Source organism: Labrus mixtus, chromosome 7 (genome assembly GCF_963584025.1).
Source record: "Labrus mixtus chromosome 7, fLabMix1.1, whole genome shotgun sequence".
NCBI classification, from domain to species: Eukaryota; Metazoa; Chordata; class Actinopteri; order Labriformes; family Labridae; genus Labrus; species Labrus mixtus.
The window spans coordinates 3,294,871-3,312,084 of NC_083618.1; the positions used below are offsets into that span (position 1 = coordinate 3,294,871).

At 39.1% G+C, this 17,214-nt stretch overlaps 1 protein-coding gene and 1 long non-coding RNA gene across 2 annotated transcripts in view; both read left to right on the forward strand.

Moving 5' to 3' along the window:
* Nucleotides 1-17,214, forward strand: part of LOC132977512 (MICOS complex subunit mic25a-like) — a 291,593-nt gene that overhangs the window by 89,934 nt on the left and 184,445 nt on the right. The gene's annotated exons all lie outside the window — the stretch shown is intronic.
* On the forward strand, nucleotides 426-14,023 carry LOC132977312 (uncharacterized). The gene is made up of 3 exons (XR_009673804.1): nucleotides 426-956; nucleotides 11,423-11,490; nucleotides 13,295-14,023. It is a non-coding gene; the product is annotated as an uncharacterized LOC132977312 (long non-coding RNA).

Consider the following 17,214-nt stretch of genomic DNA (forward strand, 5'->3'; position numbering starts at 1 on the left):
CAATATGTCCAAGATGGCAGATATTTGATGTTCCCACAGTATCAATGACAGAGTGAAAAGATCATGTTGGTGAGAAAAAAGATCATGAAGCAGCCTGAATATGAGTTGATTTTTTAAATCATTATGTCACATATCATCATCCCACCCACCTGGTAGCAGTGATTTTTTTTTTGCTATGACCTGCTGTGTTCACACATCATCTAACCCCCTGAATTGTTGCAGTCATTTAACTATCGGGCATGCAGGAAAAAGTCAGAATAAAGTTGGGGTTTGGCTGTTAACATTACCAAATGCAGCTAACTCAATTAATGTGAAGACATTTTCAGGAGTGCAGTGCATGTGTGAAAGAGGCTATATAAATGTTTTTTCATGTGTCTGTGTTGTTCTGTTATATTAAGTGTTAACATAGACGCACAAATACATGCTTACCAGGCAAAACATCCCTCCATCTTTCTTTCTCTGTGTCGCTCTTACTGTCTCCTCTCTCTTCCTCCTTCCCATCCCCCCCTCTGCTGCTCTCTGCTTTCCTTCTCTCACCGCTGTGGTGGGTTCAGTTCTTGACAAGGCCCCACATCCTGCTAGTTGCTAAATGAATAATACATGCATGTTCTAGCTGCACTGTTAGACAGGGATGGAGAGAGAAACAGAAGAGAAGCCATGTGTTTGTGTGTGTGTGGGTCTTTCGAGGACTGTTTTCTCTTGAAACCCCTGATGGAAAGGCCAAAGCTGTCACAGAACTTTAGATTTAGTCTATATGTGGCTTTTACGTAAGGAGATGTCTGCATTCCACAATCTCATAGATCCTGTTCTTTCTTTCTTCAGCAGAGATAAGAAGCAGAGGTTGTTGGTGCAGTTCCCATCGGGGTGAAAGCGAGGCCAGTGCAGCCCTAAGGAGCGCGATTGAGAACATAATTCCAGTCACATCCGAAGAGAGCTTTGATTTCCAAGACTTGCGCGTAAGTTTGTGTGGGTCTTGTCATTTTATTCCAAGAATCACCAGTTCCCTTTAACCCAGCAGAACGAGGTTTGCCCTACATTTTATCGGCTCCTCTCGTTCAGTTTTGACGGAGATCAAAGCAATGTGCCAGCAGCCAGTGGAGCATGCATGCATTATCAATCATGTCTGTGGCTTTTTGTTGTACAGGGAAAATATTGCAGAACACAGATCAAAAGGAAAAGGTCATCAAAGGGGAAAAAAATGTTTTCTTGATGCAGGGGGTAGATTTATAGGCATACAAAGGCAGGGGCACAAACCAATCCAAAATGTTTTAGCTGAATGTGCATGCACTATTGTGTAGGTCCATCGTGTATGTGTGTGCGTGACAGAATAAAAGCGCAAAAACCCAAAATGTTTTATACAGTTTGTCCTCTGACCCTGAAATTAGACAGCTGTATACTTCAGAGAGCTTGTTATTTCTCTTCTCTCGATGTCTTGCTCTTCTAAAGACAAGAAATTCCTGGCATAACCATGGCACGTTATCTCAAAGGACACATGCGGAGTCAAGCGATTCACCTCTCGCTCTGAACTATTTCCGCCTTTATTAGGAAAGACAGCGCAAATGAATGGGTGCAGCAGGGGTCTCTGGGCTAGGTGAAGTTAGTGAGCTTAGCTTGTTTTAAGACACCATTCGGGAACTGAGGATTTTTTTTTGGAGGTGGGGGGGGGGGGGGGGGGGTGTTAAAGATGGTGTTTAACCAAGTATATAAGGTGCAGTCTCAGCAGTTTCCAGCGCTGCAGGTACACAGGAGGTTGTGGCTCTGCAGACAGCAGGTTGCTGATTGATGCTCAGTGACTTCATGCCTCTCACACAGACAGGCAGCTCAGGAATCTGTCTAAGCAGCTCTGCAGAAGACTCACACAAACATGCGCCAGCTCTTTGTTACCAGGCAGAGTACCTTTGAGAGCAGCCATGTTATTGGAAATGCCTTTAACCTCATGACACATGTGAATGTATGAATGCTACACGAATAACAAACAGTGGATGGTTTCTCCAATTTACACTTGTTTTAGCAATTTATGTTTACTTCTCACTTTTTGAGGAATAAGAAAAGTGAATGTAGTTGAGGCTGCTAAGCTAACTACAAACTGAAGCTATTCCCATATCCATATTTAATTGATTCTTAACCACGTTTTAAGCGACTAAAATAATAGAATGAAAGCCAATGTAAAGAAATGCCAATTACTGTATTTACAGTCTTTTCTGAAAGAAGCCATAATGTCGAGTGTGTGTGTGAACCAACGCAAACCTGCTGGGAGCTGGTGGTATAAACTCTGATGAGTGTAGGGGTGGGTAGAGAAAGGACTCAGGAATCTCTAGGACTTTTGCACAAAAAAAAAATGAAATGAGTCTCTTTATGTGTGAGTCAGTGATCACATTGGCATTTAACCACACAAAACAGAAAACTGTTGTGCAGTTATCGTTCAAGTTGCTTCATCCTGAGATGAAATGATGGCTCTGATCTATCCAGTAGTCTGTGAGAAGAGACTGTTTTTATGTGAGTTCTGAAAACTACTGAGGAATACAGACTTATTGACATCGCTTCAGTTGTTCACTTGTTAATTAACAATAATAATAAGTGATAATAAGTGAAATAAATGAATAAAAAAAGTCAGCTTAAACCCTGCTGCCACAGAAGTGTTGGTTCACAAAGATTATTCATTTGATGATACACTACAGACTTTTTACCACTTTTTTCACCTTTGAGTTTTTACAGATCACGATGCAGCCGTGGCTGCAGCAAGATGAGTGACAGGTTTGGCCAACAAGCCAAGGCCGCAAGAAAAGCTTTATTTTATAAGAGCCGGACAAACTTTGTTTCCATAGCAACTGTACTGGCTGCTTGAAGAGACTCTGTGTGTGTATGTGTGCATTTGTCATAGTAGCTGCCATGGCATAGTGTATCTCTTTACAATGACAAGAAGCACTTAAAGGGCCAGTTCACTCAAATCACACAAAGAGACATTTTAAAAGATACATTAAACTCTTCTGGGATAGTTTGGGTGATATTTTCAAAAGTTTTAACAAAGAAAAACTACAGAGAAATGTAGTTTGTGTAATTGGGCTGTGTTTTTCAGTATGGGAGGTGTTCTGGTTACGTTCTTAGTCCGAGCTGTATCGACAGATCACGTATCAGCAGGATTGAGTTAGGAATACCTTTTTGTATAGATAGCTAAAGCCGGCCACGTAAAGATTTCCTGGCCACGGTAATCTGACGATGAATTTATGAATCTGTTTAAACAGATATCTGCATGCAAGTGCAGCTAAGAATGTGCTTAATGTTTTAAAAAATGTTACTTGTGGGAACAATCTATTTGAGGTCATGCCAGGATAATCAATCAGCGTTTAGATTTCCCGACTTCCTGGAATGCATCAGAAGGCTCATACCGCTGATTAGGCGCGAGTGAAGCCTCTGTGTGACTTATTATTTTTCGACGCATTTGATTTGAACACACGTCACTCCTCGAGCTGCTTATTTGTAAGCAGCCCAGCACACAGGAAGTCTTGGCTCACAAATCGCTAGCCAGACTGTAATAACCAAGAAATGAGCCATGGTTCTCAGATGCATACTGTATATCATCACCAGAAGAAAGTTTTAAAGGTTCAAAGCCATTTCTCAAATAAAAAATGGAACCATACATATTCACATCATGACTGTAATTAGAATGACTGTACCTCTTAAATTCTTGGATAATGCAGCAATAATACAAAAATAATCAGTTGAGCATGTCTAGTTTTTAAAAAAAGTTAAATTAAACGTTTAATCTCCAATAGTTTTCTCCACAAAGATTTGTCTTTTATTCTATTAACAGGTGCATTCACTGACACAAGCATCATTTAAAAAAACTGCAATGACATTGTTTCCAAAGTCACTTAAAGGCTTTCTATGTGATTTTTCACTCTTAAATATAATATAAATCAAGTATATCCTCTGAAAATAACTCTGTGAGTCATGACTGTCTACAATGGGTGTAACACCTGAGTCCCACTGTCTGTGATGTTTTCAGAGTTTTCAGAGTCCTATCTTCAGTTTGTTTACATCGTCGGGACGGCGGCTGACTCCTCCCCTCACGTATAAAAGTTGTTTAATTGAGGGACTAGAGAAAAGAAGAATAACATACTGTACTCACTGCTTAACTGTGTTTCTAGATCACGCTCATTTCAGGTAAATTTACATGCAGTGTGAAGATACCAGAATAATAAAGATCACTAGCATTAGCATGCTAACACAACAATGCAGCGTGAGTTGTTTTGGTTTCATGCTGGTGCTCAAGGGCGACATCTGCTGGATCAAAAAAATCACATATAAAGCCTTTAACCTTTACCTGAACCTTCCAGATAAGTTTTCACATTTGAGTCTGTGCGTGTCCCTGTGCTTGAGTGTGTGCTCTGACCCTGAAAAAGTGGGTTTAAAAGTATCACAGAGTTCGCTGCAGAGAACAGAAACACAGAGGAACTCTCATGATTAACCAGAGGGCAGACAAGCTTAAAGCGGAGAGCAGATGCCGCGACACAAACCTGCACGCTTCAAGTAGCACAGCAGCTCAGCACCAACACAACTAGCATGACACAATCGCATGTGAAGGCATACTGCTGCATGACAAACCTCCTGCCATTAAATATGCCTCAGCATGAATGAGGAGCATGGCTGTAGTCTCCATCCTGCACCCCAATCTCTCCTACTGCAATCACACTGTTGTTTGATACTCTTTCTCTAATTCACCTTCCCCATCCCAAGTGCCTCTTAATCGCTTGTTCTCTCTCCTCGCTTTTCGATCTCCCTCCTGCTCTCATGCTTTCTCGCCTCCTCCTCCTGCCTCCATTGAGGATTCACAACAATGGAGTTGTAGACTGGATTAAGCAATACAATGTCTGATGGAGGGGGTGTAGTGGGAGAAATCAATGGGCAGATGTGATTTCCTAAGCCGCTAAACATCCTCTGACACATCGACCAATTAGCTGTGTCAAACGGGGATATCTTTACTACGTGTACAAGGTCATTAGATAAGTGCGTCTGTTGCGCTGCGCTCTCTGCACATGTAGGGTGTGAGTGCTAAGACAGAGCGAGGTACGAGATGGAAACATTTAACAATGGAGCTCAGTGTAGTGCCTTCGTCTTGATTACCTGTCAGCATTGCTTAATAACGTTTTTGATTGGACAATTTGCAGCTTGTAGCACTCGTTGCAATTGCACTCAGTTTAGAGAAATGAATCGAGAAGCAATTTTGCCATCATTTCTGTGTCTTGTTGTGAGGGAATGCAGTTAGTGAAAGCTGTTTTTGGTTTGTAGGAACACCTTTCAATACTCCCACTGCTTTTCATTCCTTCTCTTTATGCTGTCAGAGGACACCTACCGAAGGAAATGAATGACAGAATGCTGCCTTTTATTATCCTCTCTGCATTATAAAGCACCATAAACAAGAGACAACAATAGCACACATATATAACTGTCCCGCCTTATTTTTCTGTTGGGAGAATGAATGCTGCTTAGCCAGGATACATTGTGTTCATACTGATGCGTTTTTGAAAGCCTAGCCAGGGACAGAGGTTGCAAATGAGCCACGGCTTTAAACCTTTATGCACAGCACTACTTATGGAGCAATGTTCATTGCATTTGTCCTTGTTAAATAAACAAATAAAATATAAATATCAGTATAATCCATACATCATTTTATGCTTCAGTAAAGTCAACCTTTTGTATTTTAAAGAAATCAATAATAAAAGTCTCTGATATTATAATATTATTTAATGTTGATAATGTTGACATATTGTTTATATGATCAAAATGCAAGCCAACTTATTCATTGCATGTGCATGCTCATCATTTATTCTGATGCTTTGGGTCAAGTGGAGAATTTCCTTTACCAAGATCAGCCATGGTAACATCGCAAAAGTTTCAGCGCTGTTAGAAAAGAGTATCTATTTGACCTCTGATTAAAATTCAAATACAACGTAATAAATTTGAAAAGAATTGGCTAGATTGCATATGACAGTCTGCTGTGAAGGGTATTTGCTGCTGAAAAGAAGAGCTTTTTCAAAAATATTGAAATGCTGTCTCACATTTTTTTTTCTGTAACTTAACATCTGTTTCTTTGTGAGTCAAATGGATTCTTGGGTGCAGCTACAAGCTGTAAACACAACATCGACATCTGATCAAATGACTTTGAAAAGTTTCATACTGTAGATGAGCTGTAGTAAATGCTTGCCCAGTAGCCAGTATAGCTAAGATCCTATTTAATCTGGAGTCATGATTCTGACTTCCGTTCAATACAGAACATCTCTTTCTAGCTCTGTTCCTGAACTCAGACAGTTTAGTTGCTACGATATTCACCAGCATTTACTTTGTCTGTGTGCTGTTAAGTGTCGGGCAGGGAGTGAACGGTGCATCTATTTGAGATAATTTTTTTGGCCAGGAACTGCTACATTCAGACATTTCGCTGGGAGAATCCAAAACAAGGGGCTGAAAGGTGCTAAATTGTTATGTTGAGTTAAAGGTTAACTGCAGTCAGGTGACAATCCTTTTTACCTTTGGTAAATGGTACAATGGCAATATTCAAAGCACAGTCACCCATTCACAGAACATTCACATCCTGATGGCAGAGGATGCTATGTAAAATATCTATCAGCATTAATAAATCCCATACATAGATACATGCAATCCTTGGGATCAGGACATGTGTCTTCAGGAGCTGGCATCAAACCCCCAAAATTCAGACTGAAAGACGAACTACTCAATTTAACTTTAAATTTGGCAAAATAACCCAAAACACCACCACTAACATACAAACATTATACCGAATGTCTTATATGAACCATTTCTTCATTTATTACATGCTACTGAGGTATAAGGGTTAAAAAAAATGCTAGGATTATTTTCGCACGTCAGTCCTCAGTCTCTTTCACTTGTTTTTCTCCTATCCATTAAAAACAAGAGCCCACAAATAACTTTAAAAAAAAATACTCTCGCTGTAATAGAAGAAGCCACACTGCACTGTGAACATACTTCACTTGATACCACTGCTTTTCAGTCAAATAAATAATATCTATCGTAGGCAACATAAGGAAGGTAATTTTCCAGCTCCAAGATAACACAGTGGCTCATGGTTTGCTCACTGTCCAAAAATAAACGTGTCTGCCAAGCAGGATCAAGATATCATCCTGCACAAACCACAGCTTCCTCAAATCTGCAGCTCTCTTCTTCCTCTTTATACTGAAACTCAACATGGCCTGCTTTTCCCCAGTAACCTTAACATTAAAGAATAGAGTGACTGTGTCCAAGAACATACATCTGCTTTGTCTCAACTTCATCTACAGCACACATTTAAAACGAACACTTCAGTAAAACTACAGTAAATCACATATTTTAATTATATGTACACTAATAATATGACAGAATATGTTAAGTTTTCATATAAAAAGAGACTAATGCAGTACTCTTTCCCCATTTTCATAATATGTTGGATCAACCGATGGCCACTTCATTTTTTTTTAATGTATATGAATGTTTATTAAGCCTCCTTCTTCTACAACATGTACTTTATTCTCCTCCATATGGCACTAAGCTGTATGCCATATTTGATGAGGTTGTGCAGAGACAGACAGCATTAATTGAGCTCTGTGCTATATTGCAGGAAGCCCGTCAGATCTAATAATGATCAACGTTACTCATCCTGTTCAAGTTAAAGATGATGTTGGCTGGCTGCTTCTATATTTTCTCAAGATTACATTAAGAAAACAGAACAAACATTTAATACCAAGCACTGTTGTGGATATCAATATTGTGCTCTGCCATATTGAAGGATTTGGAACAATATGGGAGCTTTCATTTGTACTTTTTGTTATAAAATACAGCATTTATTTTCAGTGATTTCATAAAATATCCCATCTATATTGGCTTCTAGACTTTAATGTTTTTTATGGTGGGGAATTTAGGCAATGCCATAAAACAAGGCTAGTTTTTTTGTTAAAGGCATGAGCCTGCATTTACACATATTTTTATTTCTTCTTTTTGCAGATACAGTAGATTCATCCGTAATGTTGGTTACATGCTCCAAGTCAATAAAATGACCCTTTGCAGCCACTATTAGCCCTGTAAACTCTAACTGTTTCCCCACATTCCTCAAATGGCCTCACACATGAAAACCTGTATGACCAATCCCAGCAGGAAGCCGTCTGCAGTTACAGCAACAGGTCGCATTGTTTAGCATTTAAATAACTCCCGGTCCCTCTATCTCCTCCAGGAGGAAAATTGCACTGCCAGGTGCATCTTAGCATCCTATCGTGTTGTTTTGCAGGTTTGAGCTGTGTGCCTGGCTGACTGAGTCCAGGACAGCTGTGAGTGAGGGGCCACTCACCACTCTGTCAGGGGGGGAGATGGAGGCACTGAACTGACGCCAGGCATCCTGTGCTTCTCCTACATGTCACCTTTTCTCTCTGTAATGGGTTCCTGTGTGGAGGACAGCTCTGTGTGTCTGTGATTGTGGGTGTGTTTGTCCACAGAAATACTGAAAAATTCTCAATGTAACCAAATAACTGAAAGTCCTAGGGACATCCTAAGAAGGGAAATCCTTCAGAAACCATAAAGTCCTGGAGCAGAATAGATTATGTAAACTCTCTTGGGGGGATTACATAAGAAACATTAAGTGTGGCACTGCCTGATGCCTATAGAATATGCAGAACAAGATTTTGAACCATACAATATTTACATTTAAATTGTAATTAAAAGCTCAAGCAGCTGGATGATGAAACGATTAAAATGATTGCGTGTTTAAGACAGTACAGGTCAGTCCTGCTGCTTAAAATACAGCAAATGCACATTGAGGTTTGGTTTCATGAGTTAAAACACCGACTGTATATAAAGATGGACAGATAACCTCCTCCAGTTTTACGATAGTGAAGCCAAAATACCACCAGTGATGTGCACTGACTCATTGCAGGGGCAGATCGTAGGGATAGGTAGGAGCGGTAGTTTTGACATTCCACCCATTACCAAAACACAAATTGAACTAACCAATTAAACATCAAAGATCCCTCAGTTTGATATAGTCCACAGCAGAACAGACTCTTGCACTCGTTTTAAGTCAGACACTCAAGGTTATAATAGTTCAATGACTCTTTTGGTAGCAATCATTCCATAAAGGAGCTGCATTTGTTAAACAGAGCTGTCAGTCATGGCATTGCACTTCTTTTTATAGCTACAAATAACTAATTCAAACTAAACTTCTCAGAAAAATGAACACTTGTGCATAAATCACCATGATACGAACTAACTATAATGACAGAAACCATGTTTGAGGAAAAGTTCTTTTATTTGTATTTTGATTTTACTGGATGGCTTGACCTATGTCCAATCTTTTAACATGGAAGAAGCAGACCTTATTACCAATACTGCAACCAGTCAGTAGAAGGATCTCCAAATTACCTGGGGAGTTGCCATGTCGTCCATCTTTATATACAGTGTATGATTTCAAATGTCAGTTTTCTTAAGTTCTGTCTGAAAATGTCTAAGCAGCCACGGCTTGTTGATTTGTCGAGCCAACCTCAGAGTAATTGAATTTCTTTTCATTGTCCCTTTTTTAGAAGCAGAGCATTCACTTCAAATATGAAATGAAATCATAACCCTCGCAAGGAGGAGGCTGAGTGAAGGAAAGTTGTGTCTGAACTGCGACCTCCATGGTGCCATGGAAACAAAGATGTGAAGAGGGTGCAAAGTTCTGAACAGGGCATCTCTCACAGTGTTGATCAGTGTTGTCAATCGCAGCATGTCATGTCAATTCATGTTCTCTAAGGAGTGAGTCAGCTCCTTAGAGAGAGAAATCTGTAACGTTTCTGTGACCTTGAGCTTTTTGATGTGCATCCAAAGAAAGAATATTTTTTTCAATCAGGAGGTAAACGCTGCAGCTACAATAACATGAGGTCAGTGAATGGGTCACAAGCTTGCAAATAGGGTTCATAGGGTTCACACTGATTTGGGAAAAGGGTATTTACCTTCTTTGCTCCTCTGGACTCAGGATGATGTGTATTGCACTCGACATTAACATATTTTAGACCTCTTGAAAAAATCTTTTTTGAGTGCTTTGTCGCTGATTTGTGTGTTTATTTATACTTTTATTATAAACTGTAATTGGTGTGCTGTCTTTGCTAGCTCTCCCTTTTATAATAAATGTAAATCTCAAGGGAATGTCTGATTAAATAAAAGTTAAACAAATAAATGAAAAGAAACTGTATCTCCCTTAAATTGTAACAAACCTCAGACATGTGAAACAAGATGTACAGACAAGAGGTAAGTCTTGAGTAGCTGAGGTCATGTTCTGTGCATTTCATTAAGGTGTTATATCTGCTGTAGATGCACTGAGTTTCTGACTCTGCACAAGCGTAGGCTGACTTTTGAGAGAAGCATGGCAGGATTTCCTGTGTAATGAAAACACAATTCTAAGGGGAGTCTGCCTGCTGAAGTCTGCTGTACTGACCTTTGTATAATCAATCATAAAAGGACCGGAATGAATCTTAGTCCACAATGGCTCATATTAAGTTTGCTGGTGCAATTATTGAGCTTTTTTTCAAGGGCCTCAGTGTTTCCACTGGCACCAAAGATTAGAAATGACTTTTACTTTAATGGTGCCAAAGGGGTACAAAAGACATCCTGCATAAGCTGGAACTCTTTCCTGGAAGTCTTACAAACATACAACGATGCCTGTGTGCATGAATAAAAACTTCTGTTTACAGTCTTCGTTTGCTACTTGTATTTTATTAGCCTCTTTACAAAAAGTTGTTGTATTCAATGTGGAAATCCTTATTATGGCATACGCTTAATTAATTTTAACCATAAAAGACCCATGTGTTTATGTATTGCCATCTGGGGCGAAGTTGCAACTTGGCTAACTTGGTTTATATAGAAAAATGATTCTTAAGTTCAATGTAATACAATAATTCTCCTGGTGATAATACATTCATTTCTATTTATGTATTATATGCATGTCATATTTCAATTTCGCCAATCACTCTTCCTATAGATCTCCCAATCGTACACATAAGATGTTTCATATGTCATATTTAAGGTATACGTGGTATGAAGCCATCAACAGTATTGTTTGTCTGCAGCTTGTCTGTTTCTGTTCAATGGTGTCAATTTTGGATTTTTTTTTTTTAACCTCATACTACATGGGATCTTATGTCCTCTCCACCCTCTCAATAATTCAATGGAAAGTGGAGACGTCAGCTCTGGTATAATTACTGTGTGAGTGTGACAAGCTCCTCTGTCAAGGGCAAGACAGGACATGGCCAGGCTGTACTGTATGTGCTGGAAAGAGCTAAAAGACTTGGCGACAATGTGTACTGTGACACTGTCGATGAGGGAATGATGAAACTTCAGGTAATAATTGGGTGGAAATGCATGTGACGAAATTTACTTTTTTGTTTTTCAGTAAGAATGCAACTCGGTGCCAAATCATTGCAGAGCAGCTCCAAAATGGGAAATGGAAACAGCAGCCCCGTAAGGCAAAAATTGTTTACCTCGATTTTACACGCATAAAAGAAAATCATTATTTGACACAGGTGCAATATTTTGGGTTATGAGCTTTAATGTGTTGGTTTAGTGTTCTGCAAGTTTTCAATGGTCAAGAGGCAACATGATCCATCAGTGTTAGACAGAGAGGGGTGTGAGATCTGATTTCAGCTCTGAGCCCAGCTGAGATGACAGAGCTTGTTAATGTAACAGCAGCCAAACCCCCAAACTTCCTGCTCAGAGAAACCCTCAGCATAAGCATACCTGCCAAGATATGACTACAACTGTTACTGTCACACAGACCTAAATCCTGGCATGGGCTAAGGCTTGGCAAAAGGCCCTCTGGTTTTACAATGAGCTAGACAAAGTAGCCAGTCAGTAGAAGTAGATGTTTTGACACGCTGTCTCCCACGGGTACCCTGGAAAAGGTCTGGACCTAAACGTATCAAGTCTCCCAGAGTAGAAGTGCTGATTGGGAATAACTAAGACTCCTTGACTGTCTCATTCAACCTGATGGAAAAGGCAGAGACCTTCGATATATATTCTCACAGCATTAGCAAGACTTCATTATAAAAAAAAACCTCTCGTATCATAACTCTCTATCGTAGCGTAGCGATTCATGTCGTCATAATATGTAAACTAGTCTATTGATTCGAGTATCAAATTCCAGGAAATCAATCCAGCAGTTTTTTTTTGTGTGGGAACATTTCCCTTAAAAACAGTAAACCACAAGAAACAAACTTTAGATCCTGCTCCTCTGGCAACTCTTCTGTAACATCCCATGGCAATCCTAACAATATAAATGAAGATATTTATTATTAATATATCATGGAGATATCTTAGTTGCTTATTTAAGTTTACATAAACAGAAACTCTTTTTGTGTGAGGATCTAAAGATGAACTCAATCAATATGAAAGGACACTACTGCTCCTTGTGTTTTTTTTCTGACATGGTCACCCTAACTGCTGAAGAACATTGAACAAAAACAGCTGTGATGTATATTAAGAAATATCAAAGTTCTCTTGTCTTCCCTTCTCTTGCTCCTTGCTTTGTCATGGTCATACAAATCTACTACCCGAGAAATTAAAAAAGGCCTCAATATTAAAAAAATAAAAATAAATGTCATGACACAAGTTCCCTTAATTTTGTTCATAATGAAATATGCCCCATTTAATCAAAAGGCTTGAGTAAGCCGGTCTCCCTGCCATGCACCCGGAGGCGTGCACATCAGAGGATGACAAAAAGTCCACGTTCAGTGTTTGATGGCAGCAGAGACGACACAAAGAGGCTGTTTGTAACTAATTAGGTTTCTCTACCCCCACCTAGATTTTAATTATGAGTGTGCACTTTAAATATTATTGCAACAATTATCTGTATACCTTCTTTCAAGCTTCTGGGTTGTTTTGTGTGTGTGTGGGGGGGGAGTTATGAGTTACTTTCATTGCATAAATTGCTGTATTCATGTAATATCTAATATGGGATTTTGTGAGTATTATGAATAGTTAACTCTGAAAAGTTTTATCGTTAGGCAAACTTCTGTTTCCTTGCAATTACACATCCAGGTTTTGTACATGTTAAACGTTTTGAAATTTAAACAAGACTTTCAGCATAATTTGTATCACCAAGTAACAAATGTGTTACATTTCACCCTGTTCTACTTTCCTGCTAGATTTAACAATAAGAGGAGTCGGTGGTCTCATTCACTTTGATCCATACTGCTCATTTGAAGGTTTGTGAGCACTTCAGTTACAAATTATTATCTCACCACTCTTTTTCTCCTCACTATGACAGCTTGCAGCCCAGAGGAAAACATTCAGCAGCCGAGGAGCTCCAGCGCAGGCAGGTGATTCACTTCTAATGGATGTTAATGCGGTGGACACGACTGAGCATATTCCCAGTGGTGTACACTTACAGTTAATTGATAATTGAGGTCTATGAAAAAGATGCACATTAAATCATGGCCAATGAGCCTGCCTATAAGATTGCAGCGATTCAAAGAACAAGTCTCTAGAGTCTCTTAAGGTCTCCCACGACTGAAATGCACTCTGAATGAATAATTTAAGTGGAATTATTCTTAACTCCTATTACCTTACTTAAGATATTATTATTTCAAACATGTAGCATATGCATGATGTTGAAATGCATAAACGCTTTCACCTCCGCCAACTCCAGGTTGCTCAGTCCTCTAATGCCTCCCTTGATGTCTAATGTTTAATCAGTGCCGTTCCTAATGAGCCCATGTGCTGAGACGTGATTCTGTGATTTGTGTAAATGTAATGTTTCGTCAGATAATAATAATCTGCAGCATGTTGCTCAGAAATTGATGTCTGGTTTGCTGCGCTTTCCTAAAACTGAAGCTAGAGTTATCCCTCAGTAGCAGCAGCAGCAGCTCTGGAAAGCTTTCAAATTTTCCTCAAGTACTTTAGTTATACATTCGCAAAAAAAGCTGTTTACTCAGGAAAAAAAAAAAAACATAGTCAAAGCATTCTGACTACAACTCCAATACGAAATACATGTCATTTAAAAACACATTACATGTATTCAAAAATAAAAAGAAGAAGAGTGATTTTGGGTTCCCTGCTAACACAAAAACACACAATTGGCTCTGTCCTTGATGAATATATCAAAAGTTAAAGTTAATGGATGAAAGGTTGTTCGAAAAAAACACCTACTGGGTTTGAGGCCCCACACAAACAAGTGCTGCTGACTTGTTGACTTGAGACGGCGTTTCTGATATTTTGCATGTCAGCTACAAAAAAGACTTGTGCATAAGCAGGAGTGTTGTTTAGGTTTACTGGTTTAAAGATGATAATGCATTTTGTATCTTAATGTCTTAATTTTGATTAATGTTGTTCTTAATGTTCTCTTTTTTGATTGTGTAAAGTAAAGCACTTACAGTTTCTCTATATGAATGGTGCTCTATGAATAAACTTCCATTACCTTGAAATCCTTTAAAGGTCACATATTATACTTCTTTTCAACAAGTTTAAATAAGTCGCAGAGGTCCCGAAAACATGTCTGTTTCTTGCTCAAATTTGCTCAAATTCCATTCAGATTTTGTCTTTGTATTTATTTATTCAACATGCCTTTAAACCCCTCTACTTCAGCCCTGCTCAGAACAGACTATTTCTGTGTCTGTAGCTTTAAATGCAAGTGAGCTGTGTCTGACCACGCCCCTCTAGAAGAGCTTGGGTTGCTTGGGCTTTCTCGCTCCATGCCAAATTGTTTATGGTGAGAAGGCAGACTGAGAGAGCAGGAACAAACACCTAGCTGTGGGAGTGTCACCCAACTGGGGGAGGGGTTACTTCCCTTTGTGATGTCATGAAGGGAACATTTCCAAACAGCCTGTTGGAGCACATGTTCTGGAAAGTGGAGCAGGTAAAAGATGGATAGGATGGACTTTCTCATAATTGGGGGGTTTGTAGACAGACCAGGGACACATTTTAGAGTTAGAGAAACATGGTTAAGTGTATTTTGCACACTAGATGAAGTTTAATAAACATTTAATAGCATATATATCTGAAATAATAATATTTGATTGTCATGATTCCATTCAAAGTGAACCAATGATTATTCTAAATAAATTATGAACACATATTATGTATGACTAGGCTGCACAGCTAAGAAGATGCAAGCCCAGAACACAGGTAGACTAGCATTATCATACCTTTAAATGACACTGAACATTGTAACATGAATCTACAATACCAAGTTATTACTTACAACAAAAAACAGACAGTGTATGACTTTCCTTAAGTTGGACTTCTTTATCATGGAGGATGGTGTTTCTCATAACCAGATTTTGAGTCAGTACTTTTACAATAAAAAAAAATCTTCAATCTTGTCATTAAAACCAAGAAAACCTTTAATTCTGAAGAGATTTTTACAAAACAGTTCAAATAACTTATCATTGTCTTAAAGCTCGCCAGAGGCACACAGAGCACACATTGTTGTTTTAGCTTCAAACAGGTATTTCAGGAAGTTTTTATCTTCCTGATCTGGCAGCGTTTTGCACAGATGGCGCGGCTCCATAACGGCTGAGGATCCTGAGAGCTGAATTGGATTGGAGTGAGTGAACAAACAGATCAGACGGGTTTAGCCAGATGATATCCTGTAACCATGCTACCTAACAGTCAGTCAGCTTGTTGTTAGCCAATTAATGGCTCATTACCTGTTTAGCTTGTGCTTGGCCTCCTCAGATTACAAGGCCACCAAACCAGCACTCCACCTGCTGGCTCGGATCTGATCTGATTAGTTTAATGTAATTGGCACAGATCAGGTGAGTTTTTTTTTGTTTTGTTTTGCTTTTAAGTGAAAGGGATTGAGTTTCATTGGCTGCAAGAGACATGGCATTGGTGGAGAATAAACACAGATCATGTTACAGGTTTTTAAAAATTATAAAGGGTATTTGTATATTCTTAAAACCATGTTATCTGATTTTATGCTACCTTTCTTTCATCACAAATGTCTGGAAACACACACTCTGTATAAAGTAGTCTACTGCATTTTGTTTGTGTTGCTTTTCAGTGTGTATCAGAAGAGCTGCAGGATCTGCGTATGAGCTTTGTGTATGTGAATTGCACAGTATAGATGTGTGTTTTCACACATGCAGGATTAGTTTATCCTTTGTGTGTGTTTTCAAGGACGACTGGGACTCTTTTCTCTCTGATCAGTCAGCTCCTGTATCTCTCTGCTCACTTAAAATGTTTGTTCTTCTTGCAAAACACTGGCCCATTAATAGTGCATGAATGTAAAAAAAAAAAAAGCAAATAGAGAGCAAAACAGCAGCAAACCTCCAAACAGCCGAGTGTAAATTTATTTAATATTCTCTGTGCTTTCAGCCCAAGCTTCGCGGCCTGTGCACTGTCTAGTCAAATCATGACAGCAGAGATTAATCTGACTCTTTAAAGAAATATATCACTGAGCACTGTACGCAGAACAGCTTTTTGTTTTAAGGTGCAGGAAAGTAGGGATAAGTGTTTTATTTATGCATCTTTGAGGTGCTGTATCTTTATTCTGACTGCATTATAATACACAGCTGAAAATGTATTTTTATACAGCTTTGTTTTAACAAAAGAAAGAGTCTGCACATTTTGCACATTGTCTCTTTTGATCCACGTTTTTACAAGACTAACTTTGTACTCAGCCCGATACGTTTCATACTCCATGACATATTCCCATGAGAACCTACAGTCGACTTGAATTTGAACAGGATGGACGTGAACTGCATTAACTGAGAGCTAATCAATGTGTTAGTGTTTAATAGTGAGATAGGGAATGGCTTTGTCCCGAGGCCTTTCACATGGTAAGTGAGGCTAATCTCCTGGTATTACTACGGCCAAACCAACCATTTCTAATGGCAAACAGTGGCCTTTTGAAAACCGTTCAAAGCTGGTAGTCTGATAGACTCGAGGGAAATCTTCTAGCTAGAACTGAAATTTAGCTTATTTTTAATTCAAAGCAAATGCAAAACAATTTATTTATCTCTATATCAAAACAACACACACACACATTCTCTTTCACACACACACACAGAGTACGAGGCCAGGTGGTGTGGTTAGAGCCAGATCTCTAACTCTCTGCTCTCCTGAGTGCAATCGGTAACCTGAGCTGCCTGTTTGAATAACTCAGTTATCCCAAAAGCTTCCTTGCTGCAGAGACATAATGGAGCGCTGCCATAAACACACTTTTTCTCAGCTCCTCTCTTGATA